The sequence below is a fragment of the Ambystoma mexicanum genome, chromosome 7q (genome assembly GCF_040938575.1).
Source record: "Ambystoma mexicanum isolate Mex_15411 chromosome 7q, UKY_AmexF1_1, whole genome shotgun sequence".
NCBI classification, from domain to species: Eukaryota; Metazoa; Chordata; class Amphibia; order Caudata; family Ambystomatidae; genus Ambystoma; species Ambystoma mexicanum.
The window spans coordinates 339,556,929-339,572,038 of NC_090941.1; positions in this window are offsets into that span (position 1 = coordinate 339,556,929).

The following is a 15,110-nucleotide window of genomic DNA, read 5'->3' on the forward strand; positions in this document are numbered from 1 at the left end:
AATCTTATGACATCTTATGCTTTCAGGAATGTTGGTTGTGCGAACCCCCCTGTGTGTGACTGATTCATAACTATTCTAAACCTGGCAGAAAATGGCAATAAAGGGTAGACCCCACACTGGGCTGCTTATTCTGATCAAGATCGGAAAGGGTGTACGAGTGCTCGCACATCATAAACCTAACCACTGGATACAAATGCTTTTGTCGGAATGTGGGGAGAGTGGTGATGGACAAAATAAGATCTTCCAATTATTCAATCTACATGAATCCAGCAAAAATAAGGAATGGGTTTTTGTATCGAATATTACCAGTCTGATCGGCACTATTTGATGTGAATGGGCAAATGTACATACAATATTATCTGAGATTTTAAATATGAGGCGTCTGAGAAACGAACATATGACTAGAGATCAATTAAAAAAGTGTGTATTAAAAAATGAAAGAGCAAGCAGATGGCTTGTGGAGATGAGGCTAGAGAGTTATACCTACTGAATGGCCAGACAAAAGGTGATATTCCTGAAAATTCCAATCGGCATGGTAATGGCTGTGAGAATATCCATGATTATATGTTTTCTTTCTCTGAATGTACAGCATGAGGTGACCTCAATAACCATTATCAAAATGCCCACAAGTGATCACTCTTTACTTCCGCTATGACTAAAGAAAACACCTCTAGCGAAAAGTCAAATCGCAAATGTAAAATTGTCAATCGCGCAGGGCAGATTTCGCATGGTTATGGACACAAAGGAAGTGCTAGACCTTGCCAGGGAGTGGTGTAGAGGCCAGGCAGGGGAAGTGGAAAACGTGGACTATGTCCCCTTTCTAGCAGCCTTTGTGGTCAAACAACGAGGCTGTAAAAAGTTAGTATATGCCCATAAACACAGCTATATCAAAGAGCTGGTAGAGGCCAGGAAGTGATACAGACATGATGTAAGAGAACTAAAGAGACTTCAGGGTTCAGCAAAGGAGCTAAAACTTAGACAATGATCTCAGCAGTATGAAAACTGGAGATTGGTGTTTATACAAAGGAGATCAAAGTCTGAAGCTGAACTTATGCTGAAAACATTGAGCAAAAAAACGCTTGTCTAACTTGGGAATTAATTAATTCCCTAAGGTGCCCCCAAGAAGAAATTCAACTATCAGCAGTGTCTGAAGAAAGTTGGGTAGATAATTTTCCAATTTTTTTGCTACCACTGCGAGAAAGAATGAGCTGGCGAGGAGGGTGAGCTGTGGTGTTGTAAACTTGAGAAAAGCAATATTGTGGGTCTGATTCAGAAGCTGAGCACCTCCAGATCACCTGGTCCAGATGGGCTGACGAACAGCATCCTAAGACAGAACCCTGAATAATGAGCAGATTTTGCCTATGGGCTGTTCCAGCAAGTAATGAGAACCAGAAAAGATCTATTATCATGGAAAAAGGCAATAGTTGTGCCCGTCTTTAAGAAGGGTGATACACTATTACAATAAACACCACATTGCTTTGTTTGGCATCAAAAACTGATGATCAAAATTAGCATGGATAGAATTAGCAATAATATTGTACTTCAGAGAACATGGGCTTTAAGCCCACATTTTAAACCTAGTTTTAAACAACACATTAGAGTACTGGCAAGAAAGAATGAGTGAGGCCGCTCATGTCGAGGTTTAGCAAATTGGATTAAGGTTAAATCAGGAGTAGAATAGAAACAATGCAAGTGGGTTTTGAGGATAGTATACCTCTAAAAATAAAGGATAAAGATAGCTGAGTGACTCACCTGTTAACTCTTCTTCTTCTCATAGCCAGGCTAGTGTAGATCAGATTGTGCTACTGCTCATAAATATCAGTGACAAGTCTGGTGTTCATGGCAATACGTACATGATAATAGCAGTAGATGTTAACATTCATTTTGACCAATTTCAACAAAGAGATAGGTTCACCAATATATAAACAAATCTTGGAATTCTTCTGAATAAGATATTCCTCTCTAAAAGATGGTCCAGCACTAGTATGCTGAAATAATGGATATAGTACAATATGAGACAGTAATGTTCAAAAAAGTAATTTATTAATAATAAAAAATATACACATTTTATACATTATAGTGACAGACCCTAAACTTACACACAAGATAATAATGTCTAATACATATAGATCACTTACAACATATTCAATCAATAAGCATAGACACAAGTGACAATACATTACAACATCACAAGAGTAAATGTGTCATAAAACCACATATTCCCAACATGTTTCAGTTCTATATGCATTTAAATGGCTGAACTTTCTTCAGGGGGAACCGTTATTGTTCTAAAAATGTCTTCAACGCCATGCGGTAGGGGTCCAGTCATCAACCAATGGATGTCATAAAAAACCTGTAACATAAATGAGAGGAAAAACTACAAAACCAGAAGATACCAGACAGTACCTAAATTACTACCTTCACATACTGAAGAGGGAAACCTCAACAGTGTGAAGGAGTCACCACCCGTCACCATGACAGAAATAATGGGGGTCTAAAGGTGTGCCCTCATACCAGAATATTTTTGAAACGGCATAATGTTTATGAATGAAGTGGTTTTTCTACCCTTTATTGATGGTAGTGTCAGCATATGTTATGCTTTTTCAGATGGTGCTTCCACAACCACACTATTTTGGAGTGCTGTGTGCCTCGGTTTAGATCTATTCGTGTCACATTTACATTTTTTGGTGACCTATCAATGTCAATAGGTAAATATACACATATATCTCTAAAATCACATTGGGTTTGCATGAGATTTTATTAGAGTGTATCTGTTTTCCAATGAGGTAGATTGATGCATGTTCCCATGCGTTGTTTACAGATACTATTATTTCTATGACTCTTTTTAAGTCATTGTGGACTTGTGAAGGTGTTTTTTTGGATAAGCACCTTGGTGCATTTATGGTTACCTTGAATATCTTACAGGTACCTCCATGACCATATATGCATAGATAATGACAGGCTATGGACTATCCTATGTGCCGTCCCTTAAATTATGTCATGTCTCTATTTACTCTTCAAAATGTCTGTGGTGATTCGTAGACCATTTAGAAATAACGGATGCTCGATTAAAGGGGGCTTGGCAAATGCACATTAAAAGGTTGCATCAGATGAAGTAGTTATGTTTAGCACTTCTCTTTTGGAAATTCATTTTCTGGTATGAGGGCACACCTTTAGACCCTCTATAGCAGCACCAGAATATAGCGTTCGCACTCTGGCTTGGGGGCGGACATGGGATTTAATAGACTGCCAACCCAAGCTTTTTTGGGCCCAAGCGAAGTGAGGGCCTCAGCTCGGGCTGCAGTCTGTAAAACACCATGCTATTCGCACCCCACAAGCCCACCTCAGTCCCATTTCTATTTCGATGGTGGTGGCCAGAAGGGAGGAACATCGGGGACTGAACCACAAGCTCCGGTACCACAGGTGAGTTCGGATGGGGACAAGGGGAATTGGGTTTTTTCTAACGTGGGGAGGGAACATGGAGAAACTCCTGGTTGCCTCCCCACATTAGAAAAAAAAGAAAAAAGGAAAAAAGCACTACCCGGGGAAGGGCCTGAGGTGGCTGGAACAGTAGGCAGTGATTGGCCACCTGATATGCTGAGCATACTTCCTTGGGTGTGAATCACTATTTCAAGCTATACTATGCTTATATTCAAGCTAAATGAGTGTGAGTTGAACAAGATGGAAAAAGCACAGTCTTCCCAGTTGACGTTAGTATGTGCCAGTATTGAGTACTTGCACTCACCCTAATGTTCTCCCATTTTTTAAATAACTTTACCTGGGCTTATGCGAAGATTTTTGTTTTTTGTTTTATTGTTCATTTATAATGTGCTTAATACCAGGGAGGGGTTTCTAAGCGTGGGATAGTGATTCAAACCTCTGTTGCACTGTATTGTACTGCTTCCAAGACAAACACAGTGCCCCTGAGCTATCATTCCTCCACGAATGTGTCCCATTCAATTGCTCAAATGTAGGTATATGACTGTTTGCGGGTGACAGTATCTTAATATGTAGGACACCTGTGAATATAAAAAATCAATTAGCTAAGATTCATCATCAGTGCACTGGAAAATTATTATGTAATGCAGACAACTCCACTCAATGTTGTGACAGCCTAGGAGAAAAATAAAGATTCACCTGGAAATTAACAACAACCCAATCATCTAAGTGGATCACTTTGATTACCTTGGACTACATTGTTCAAGGCATGGCACATTAACAAAGCAATTGGTGACGTCTGAATTGAACTTGAGAAGAATATGTGCAATAGTGAACCTCTCAAAGATTGGGTGGCCGAGGAAATGAGCTATGTCTACCATAATGGAAATACTGAGGGCCCAGGACAAATGGTGAGTATTGTATGGCCTTGAATTATGGGTCTGTAAAGTCTGAATGGGGGTTTCTGCACATCTGCCCTCTATATGGCAGAGTAGAAGCATGGAGCACTCCAGCCAAGATTCCCTATGCGGTAGCAATGGATGAGCAATCAAGGCTTAAGCTCTCAGGAGATGATGCAGGCTGGTTCTTAAGTGCAGTGTAGTCCCCAAGACCCCACAAAGGAATGCCCACACACTGTGTTAGTGATAACAGAGTTCTTTATATAAATAAGATTCAGAATATATATATATATACACAATACCATACTTTGTGCTCAGGCAATACTAATATGGTAAATATTTACAATATCTATGTGGTACCTCAGTTTACTCTTGACGCCTTTAAAATGCACCAACTGCTGACAGTTGCAATGACATACAAGTCTAATATTAAAGTGAATCGACACCAGATATAGGAAGGAAGACAAGTTGGGTTAAACAAATGGCAGAATACTTTGTCCCTACCTACCCAAGACACAGTTCTGTGTGAGGATCCCCCCCCTGGTCAACCTGTAAATAAAGTATCAACAAGCCCAGTCCATATAATGTTTAACAAAGTCTTGTTTCCTTCTACAAATCTTTTACTACCTCAATGTACCTGGTTTAGTTCTTCGATGAGTCGTCAACGGACCTTTTTTGAGTGAACTCCCTTTAAGGCAGGAGCCACGGATCATCGAGATTCCTTGAAGAAACGGTGAACAATGTTGTTGAGGCAGCAGCTTCGGCCTTTGCGGTGCTCATCGACGATCGGTCATGAATGTCCTGTGAAGATGATGAGAGTTTGTTGCCACAAAGCAGATTGATGAAGAACATAGACCCAGTAAGGACGCTGGGTCATCAGCGTTTTGCGTCAGCGATCAGGACTCGACCACGGCTGGCTTTCAGATCTTCGTCAGCATCTTTGTGGACTTTGGGTTGTGGCAAACCCATCGTCGGATTATCCTCGGTTTGTCAGCGACCTTGACTTTCTCCGGCGCAACAAAGTGGTCGACGGTGATGAGCAAGGGAGTCCTTCATTTCAAAGTGTCTCGGCAATGGAGCGGTGCAGCTTTGGTCGAAGAGGTTACAGCTGTCCTCTGAACCTCGATCGACGGTGATGGTCGCCGACGGCCTCAATGTCCTGGCGATTACTTCAATGTTTCTCGGTGGACCCCGTCTCCAGTCGACAGCTGTAGGGAACTGACTACCAGGGTGCCTTGATTAAAATGATCTGGTGCACGATGTTCCCTCTTAGCTTGGGAAGAGGCCTCCAAGCCAGGTCCTCTCCTGGATCAGTTCTTGGAGACACAACAGCTTTCGGATTGCGTCAAAGGAAAGCAGCAGCAAAACCTTCTTCTTCCAGCTGGGCTTCAAGGTAAAGCATCAAGTTTCGAGTTCAGCTTCTGAACAATTCCAGTTAGTGAGAGGTCCCCAGATATACTGTTCTTATTCTTATTCACACTGCTGAGCCAAGCTCAGCAGCCAATCATTCAGGAGGGCATTCATGCAGGCAGGAAGTCAATCAGGCTTGCAGTGTATTCAGGACATTCTTCTCCATCCAGACACTCACAACACGGAATGTGGATTGGGGGAAGCATCCAACCTTTTAGCACACCACACTGCCTTCATACCAGGTTTGGGCAGGGCTGTCTCATTCATTGTGTCACACACCAGAAACCAGACACCCATAACATGAAATGTATATTGGTCATACATTCCATTCACCTGGTCCCACCCCAAGGGCTTACCCACAACATACAGTCACTGGGAAGACTCCAGCCAGTCTTGCCTGGACTTCCCCACAATATCATGTATGGAACTTCCACCCAAAAAGCCAGACAGGGGAAGGGAGAGAGTCATGGCTTCCCAGAACTTTGGGAAAACAAGGTAACAGGTAATAGAAAGCAAGAGGCCACAGGGGCCACCTTGTCTCCGATCAGGAATCAACTGATTCCAATGGCAGGGCCTGGGGATCCCAAAATGGAGGATACTCAGAGCTGCTGTCAAATTCGGTATGGAGCTGCCACCAGCCCATACCCTGCTCTGTGGGCCACACACAGGTGCCCAACAACATACACTAGGGGTACAGGGTTTTAACCCCACCCATGGGTGCGATAAGGGTATCCCAAGGGTCTGTTCACCACAACCAAAAAGAGGAAGAGGTACACTGCCCCACATGGACGCCTCTGCAGAAAACAGCACAAAACACACATGATAAGGGAGTACAGGACAAGGACATGGAGGCCCTGTCCCTCCAATGCAGTTCCCGCAACACAGGGTCCACTTGTGATTGGACAGTTTACAGGTTATGAAGATGGCCATATTAAAGAGGAACTTATGCTGTGTTATGTTAAATTGATTTATACTGCACACTGCTGTCGTTTCCATGGTCTCCAGGCAATCTTGGGGCTCTGTAAGGTAAAGTAGGTTGGGTTGGTTAGAAAGGAAGAGAGGGATAAAACAGTTGTTCTGCTCAGCTGTTGAATTGTGTAGTACCATTTCATTACCAAATAAGATATTGGGCCTCATTACGACCCAGGCGGAGGACCATGGTGCTCTTAGCACCATGGTCCATGCCGGCGTCCGCCATGGCGGAATGGGGAATTGCCAACCCATTCCAAGGTTGGCGGGGCGGTAATTCCCCATGCCGCCCTGGCCCTTCCCCATTCCCATTTTTGCCCCATAGGGCTCAATGGGAATGGGGAAAGCGCTAAGTACGGTTCCGCAAATTGCGGCACCGTACTTAGCACCAAGGTCCCTTTGAGGGTCCCTACTTTAACGGCTGGTAAAACTAGCCGTTAAGGTCGGGTCCCGCAAAGGGACCTCGTAATTAGGCGCTAATAGGTTAACGCCGCCGCAGCCTTTTATGGCGCCGTTAACCCATTAGCGCCTGGGTCGTAATGAGGCCCATTGTATTTATTATTGCATTAGATTGAAGAATAGACCCCATAATTAGTGACAGCCACCACCTCGTAATTGTGGCCTTCATCTGGTTTTCTCCCCTCCCCCAAATCTGGGAAAGACTTGTGCATTAGGAGGGTTGTCGGTTCCTGGTCACCTGATTTGGTAACATGTTAACACTACAGCTACCAGAATCCCTAGAGACTGAAAGAGCAACTAATTGGTAACATCTGAATATAAGCACAGCCTCCCTGATGATTGTTTGTGACAAGAAAGTGCTACGAGCAAAAGAAAAACAGAGCAACTGAACAGCAGATGGGATCCAACCCTGTTAATACTTGTGCAATTTCTGGGATTCAACCCTGTTCATACTTGTTCATTTGTTTTTCGGATCTAACCCAGTTACTTTTTGCATCAGGTACATTTTGACTGGGAACTGGAGTGCGCACCTCGCCATCCCCCTTTTTTCTTACAATGTTATGGGAGTCCCGGGTTCCAGAGGCAGCAGCACCAGGGTTATTGTGCCCCACTGTAGAGAGCCATATTGATGGTTTTCTCCCCTCCCCCAAATTTGGGAAAAAACTTGTGCCTTAGGAGGGGTGTCGGTTCCTGGTCACCTGATTTGGTAACATGTTAAGACTACAGCAACTAGAATCCCTAGAGACTGAAAGGACAAATAATTGGTAACGCCTGAATATAAGCACAGCCTCCCTGATGATTGTTTGTGACAAGAAAGCACTTGGAGGAGAAGAAAAACAGAGCAACTGAACAGCAGATGGGATCCAAACCTGTTACTACTTGTTCCATTTTTTGGATTCAACCCTGTTCATACTTGTTCATTTGTTTTTGGGATCTAACGCAGTTACTTTTTGCATCAGGTACATTTCGACTGGGAACCGGAGTGCGGGCCTCGCCATTCCACTATTTTTCTTACTCTGATTTTCTATGTTGTTTGGTTTTTTTTGTTTTTCTTCAGGAGAGGAAAGGTAAGATGGGGGAGGAATGGGAGGAAAGGGGCACTCACCACAGATGCGGAGGGGCAGGTGGAAAGAGGAAGATGTTGGGTGGGCCTTAAATTCATGGCAGGGGCAGTGTTTCTCATGCGTCTTGACCACAGCCTTGAAGGCACTACGAAATTGCTTCCCCCTGCAGATTGGCGCATCACAGTACATACATAGTATTGGTACCCTCAAAAGGTAAGGGTCAAGAGTGTTCTCTATGGCTTGCGAGGTGGCCACTGGGATCCTCTGCCCCACTGGTGTAATTTGTGGGTTGACCAGAGCGGTAGAGGAAGATGGGGTGGAAGCCATAAACCTGCTTCTCCCTAAAAAAGGTACTGCCTTTTTAAGAGCACCCGGCTGGTTGGATCTGGTGTGGTGGTACATGGAGGTGGACTCGTAGGAGTACAGATCAGGTTTTCCACAACTGAGTACAACTTTGCACTCAGTGCAGCTAACCTTGGCTGCCCAAGCCTTTGATATACCCCCAAGAGTGGTGAAAAATCACCACACCCAGCATTCAGTTTGGGCACTGGAGGTAGGCACTTCCCTACCTCATCTTCATCTTCCTCCTAATCCTCTTCTAAATCCCCATGCCAGTTCCTCTTTCCAGGCCCTTCAGATGGTGATGATGTCGGTGGCAGAAGTGTCAGGGGAGGAGGGATGGCCATGCCAGATGCCATTGATGCCAAATAAGGTCTCCAAGAAGGTATACACAACAGGTCTGCAAAGCAGGTGCTCTCTTATGGTCTGCCAGATTGAGAATTAGGAAAATTAATGGGTGGGTCCCTTCAGAGGAGGCGTACGTGGACCGCACAACTGTCTGAGGACTTCCGAGTCAAAAAAGGGCACTGGAAGTTGAAAAAGGACCCAGATCAACTAAGAATGGGTCTAGGAGATCTGGAACGGAAACATTTTCACTTTAAACATGAAGATTGGAGGAAAATGCAGTTTAAAACTGTCCGCAGAGCACTTTCACTGTCCACAGTGTGGCCGTCATGCTGCACGGGTGCAGTTACATGATGACGTCTGGGGAAGTTTGCGGCACTGATGGCTGTCCACAGACACCCATCGGGCTGGAGCCGCAGTGTGCATGCGTGTTTGTGTCCATAGAACTTGCACACTGTCTGCGGACTAATTAAAATACACCATGCGTGAATGTACATGTCCAGAAACAGCGTACTGATTGACTATCCGCAGACTATTCATTTTGCTTTGAAGAGGGTTTGGGAAGCCTACCGCACTGTCCCCCTCTGACTAAATTCCTGATGAGGAAGAAGGCCAGAAAGCAGTGCAATCCCCAATTCTACTTCTGACGAATTCCCAACGGACCTATGATTGATAAGTATGTCGATAGGTATCCACTCAGCCAGCCATACAGATCAGGGATGACGCAGACCTACCCTGTGTGGATGGAGAGCCACATCCATGATCGGGGACACCTCTATTGACAGCCTGGACTAAAACACCAAGAAGCCATGTTGCTGATGTAGTTAGAGACACCACAACATAGCAGTGTTAGACATGAAGCACATGTGCCAGACACACTTCGAGACACTAACACGCACTTGAATAAGAACACAAGCGTAGAGTTCTATAGTTCGGGGACAGACACATATACAAACTATCATTGCTTTATTATTTTTGGCATTAGCCAAACACTGCAATGCAGAAACCGCAAGGTACAAGAGATCTTGAGCAAAGCTTGCAGATGCTTAAATGCAAATAACCCTATGGAACTGCAGGGGCACCTAGGGGACCTGATAGAGCCAAGTGTGACTAACTCATGACAACATTGTATAGTATGGACACTTTAGAAACCCCATTATAAGGTTTGGGAAAATTACAGCAGGCTTCAAGCCTCAGAGCAAGAGATGAGCTGAGCTGATTCAGGCTGGACAACGAGCAAGACGTGTGGAACAGGACCCTCAGCCAAGGCCAAGAGATATGGATGACATTCCAATCCCCAGACAACTAAGGGACCAGCTCCAGAAAAGACTAATAAATCCTCATAATTCACAGCAAGCTGAGAACCCTTGCCGATCCCAGGCCTCAGGACATCAGCTCTAGCCAATCACAGTTCAGTACCCTATGGGTGGGTAACAGTAGGCAAGAACCAATGGTAAGTCTACAACACTGAAACAATGTTATAGTTAGTAACTTGGGGATGGATCATGCCAGCCACCTGATATGTGAGGACCAGTGGAATAACATCTACAATGTCCACTATAGATGGTAGAATATTCAATACCCAATCCCTTGGTCCAATAGGTTTTCTGGAGAAGGGCCCAGGTGGTGATGTCATGCTAATGGAATTGGGTGGTAAAACCGGCCTGAGCGGTGAGGGAAGAGCTAGATGTGATTGGATTTTTCCTAGTCCTGTGCTGATCCATGTTGGATTTGCCTGTAATAAACCACATTTTGTACTTGCAGTTTACTGAGCCCTCTGTGTATCCTGGGGGAAGGGAGTTGGGCTCTCGAAGTCTGAGGAATGCCAGTGTCCCTCTGGCATACTTGGGGGTCCTCCCCAACAGTTTTAAAAAAAGAAATATGACAGAACAATATACAAGTTATTTATAGTATAAAAAATAAATGTATTTATGAAAGGGATGAGGTATTGGATTGGCAAACATAATTGAAAAAATTTGGGATTTCTGTACAATAATGATCATGGGAGGAAGGGAGTGAAGGTTCATCAAAGCATCTTTCATTTATGTTCTGGCAATTTGATGGGTATTTTTGCCGGGCACAAGGGGAACAGGTGCAAGAAGGACAGTGATAATGGACATGTATATTAACATGATATGTTTTTAACCTTTATTTAGCTTGCTTTGACTTTACAATTTGGAAAGAGTAGTAATAACTTGCAACTTAGGCATCGACAGTTTTACCACACAGGGTCAGAAACAGGAAGAATGCACAGCGAACATCACTGGACAAAGGATAAAAGCAGAGCGACAGTAGAGCCTGCAATCTTGCAGTTCAGGGGCGGAAGGAGGATAGAGACTGCCATCGTTGTCAGTCGTCACTGAATTCAGGTAAGAACGAAAGGGGGGCCAGATGTTGGTCGGTCTGCTGGACATTGGCTGCAGAGCAGATCAGTGTTCTTCCATGTCCGACGCCCAAGTAACTTTGTGAAGCCATTGGTCTACAGAGGGGACTTCTGGGCGCAACAAAATAACAAAACACTACGAGTTGCTAATACCATGTGAAGGCCTGCCAGCTTTCTGTAGCAACGGCGGAGGTGGGGAAACTCATGAAATAAACAGGACATAGGGCTTAGCTCAACACTACAGACAAACACCAATGACACCGCCTCACATACCCCCTTCCAAAAGGCGGAAATTCAGGGCAGGACCGGAGCATGTGGATGTACCCTGCATTATCAGTGTTGCATCTAGGGCACTCAGAGGAGCGCTCTTTCAACATTCGGTGCAATCTAGTGGGGGTATAATGGTACCTATGTAAGACTTTAAATTGGATTAGACAGAATCTTGAAATGAGGGACACCTCATGGGTATGGGCACACATGGATTTCCATATCTTATCCGTTATGTCAATCCCAAGCTCTCTGGTTCAGGCCCTGCAGAGCCTGTCGAATGGCAGGCATGCCCTTTCCTGTAGGAGCCTATACAGTCTGGATAAACCTCTGCGAGCAAAAGTGACACCCGTAACCAACGTCATTAGTGGATCATCGGGAGAAATTGAAGGGAATTTCTTCCAGTTGCACTTAAGCCTCCAGCGAAGACCAGCCTATTGTAGCCATCTGGGGGATGCGCTCTCAAAGATTCGGGCAGATCCCGCCACTCAATGAAAGAACCCCCTGCATAAACATCTCACAGGAGGCCAAATCCAGCTGGCAGATAGTTCCATAGGGAGAAGTCGCCATGGAAGGACTGGATGACACCAATCAGTTTCCAGATTCTGCACCATTCAAATATCTTGACCCCAGTGGGGCCGGTAGCTTCTAGGTTTTGGACCATAGGGAGAAGGACCAGTGACCGGACGTCCCAATGCTCCACTGGTTGCCACTCTAGTTTGACGTGAAGGTGATAGCTTACAGGGTCAAACCAGAATGCAGCAAAGTGAGCCTGCGCTGCTATCCAGTATCTCTCGAAGTTTGGGGCAGCCAGTCCTCCCCAGATGTATGATCTTGCAAGTGTGTCCCATTTCAACCGCACTACGCCAGAGTGCCAGACAAAGCTTTTAATTGCTATAGTCTAATGCTTGAAAAATGTAGCCCCTGGCCAGAGCGGCACATTAAGCAATCTGTATAAAAGCTGTGGGAGCACCACCATTTTAAGGAGTGCAACACTTCCAGCCACTGTGATCGGTAATTTAGACCAGCCCCTCAATTTCTGCTCAAGTGACAGTAGATAGTTCCCATAGTTGTGGTCATATAGTAAATTCTGGTGGTGCATAACAACCAGCCCCAGGTATTTTATCTCTAGCAGGGACCAAACAAACCCAAGGAGGTCACATGGTGCTATAGTGGCATCTGTCAGGGGGAACAGCTCCTATTTAGTGCAGTTAAGCTTAAGCCTGGACAGACTGCCAAAGAGAAGGACATCCTGTATCATTGGTGCCAGGTTTACCTCAGGGGTGCGGACATAGAGCAGTGCATCATCTGCATAGAGTAAGATTATCTCTGGAGCACCTGTGAGTCTCACACCCCTGTGGGTGTGACTGTGGCAAATCCTGTCAGCCAGGGGTTCAATAGCTACTGTGAATATCAAAGGTGAAAAGGGGCAGCCTTGTCTAGTCCCCCTGGCAATCTCAAATTGGGCGGACTGAAGGACGCCTTTACAGACCCTTGTACACCGGGGAGGCGTATAGTAGCTTCACCCATGACAGGAAACGGGGGCTGAAGTTGCACTTCTTCGTTATGGCCCACAGGAACCACCAGGAAACAGAATCAAAAGCATTTTTCATGTCTAATGTTGCAGCCTGAGTACCGGGATCTATCCTGGCCAGTATATTGAAAAGGTGTCATAGGTTAAGCGCCATAGAGCGTCCCGGTATAAACCCAGCTTTATGTGGGTGGATGATAAAAATCATGTACGGGGCCAGTCGAAGGGTCAGCAACTTGGCAAAGATCTTAACATCGCTGTTCATCAGCGACAGGGGCTGGTAAGAGCCACATTGAGTGGCTGGTCTATTGGGCTTCAGCAGCACAGAAATGACACCCTCACGTAGCGAGGGAGGTAATTTCCCAACAATGCATGCCTCCTTCCAAACGGCAGATAAACAAGGTGCCAAAAATTCCCTGCAGCACTTATAAAAATCAGTGGTAAGGCTATTGGAGCCGGGGGCCTTCCCAGCCAAGAGTGAATCAATGGCTCTCAGTATCACCTCTGCAGCCCTAGGGAGGTCCAATGTGTCTCTGGCCTCGTCTGATAATATCGAGATTGGAAGCTCATCCAGGAATGTATCAATATCTGACGGGGGCCTGTGTCATTATTTGTATATATTGATTCATAAAAGGCGCAAAACTCCTTGTCAATCTCAGGTGCAGTATGAGCCAAAGTTCCACCCGACCTCTCGATCAAGGGAATATGGTGCAAGCCCTTTTCTTGCTGCACCAGTCTGGCCAGGAGTTTGCAAGATCGTTCTCCCTCTCCATACTGCCTTGCCGACTGAGGATCATCAAGGAACTTGCAGTCCCGATCCGCAAGGCCTCTGAAAGTGTCCAGGCCAGTTCCATACTTGCTAAGTGGAGCAGTTGATAGGGATGAGGCATACCGCACTTCGAGTTGGGCAAGTAGGTGCTTACTCTCCTTGATGGACTGACTAATCGCTCTGAGGATCCCAGATTCTTTTGCTAGGGCAACCCCATTGATGTATGCTTTAAAGGCCTCCCATAGGGTGGCCTGCAAGTCTACTGTGCCGGTATTTATTACAAAGAACTTGTCAATACTTGATCCGAGCTGGTACTCAAATACTGGGTCCAGCAATGCGTTCGGTTTAAGTCTCTATGAGCGCACTGTCCCGCCTCCAACATCTCAATTCAGCAACACCGCGACCGGAGAGTGGTCGGAAAAGGTCCTGGGTAGAATCGACATCTGGCCAATCCATCCCATGAGAGTATCCGACAGTAAACATCTGTCGATCCACGAGTGGGAATCATGTACAGTAGAATAGAAGGAGAACTTGCGGGACAGAGGGTGAAGTAGTCTCCAAACGTCGACCAGGCCCAACAAGGCTTGCACCTCTATAATGGTTTTACCCACCCTAGTCAGCTGATGGGGCCTGGCACCCGAACTGTCTAGGTTGATGTTTACTATGATGTTAAAGTCTCCACCCCAAAGTATAGGAACAAGGGGGAATTGGGCTAGTAAAGAGACGAGTTTAGAGTAAAATTCCAGGTCATTTACTTAACATGACTTTTAACATAGTTCCGTAAAGTCATTACTAAGTTTATCCAATTTGGGAGACATCATGATTTCATTATGTACAGTTGGGCATAGGGCTTGTCTTTGTGATTCTTGATATTCTCCATAATTACACTGGGGTGTTGTTTCATCATGTAAACTATGTGCTATAATAAAAGAAGACATTTTTATTTCACTGAGGTCTGTAAAATGACATTATTTGTTTATATTAAAATATGTATTGTTTACCATTAGAGATGTTATCATCAGTCATTTCTTCCGTTTGGAATCTTTCTTCAAACCACTCAAGTGTTTGACATTTCTGGTAAAAAAAAATAGTGATATTTGCTTATGAGACATTTTTACATAATGAATGCATAAAGAAATAAATACAATGTACTTACTGTTTGGGGAGAGATTGTTTTTGAATAAGCACTTGGTCTATGTGAGTCTCTATGGACAGTTGTACTGAAGTGATAATATAA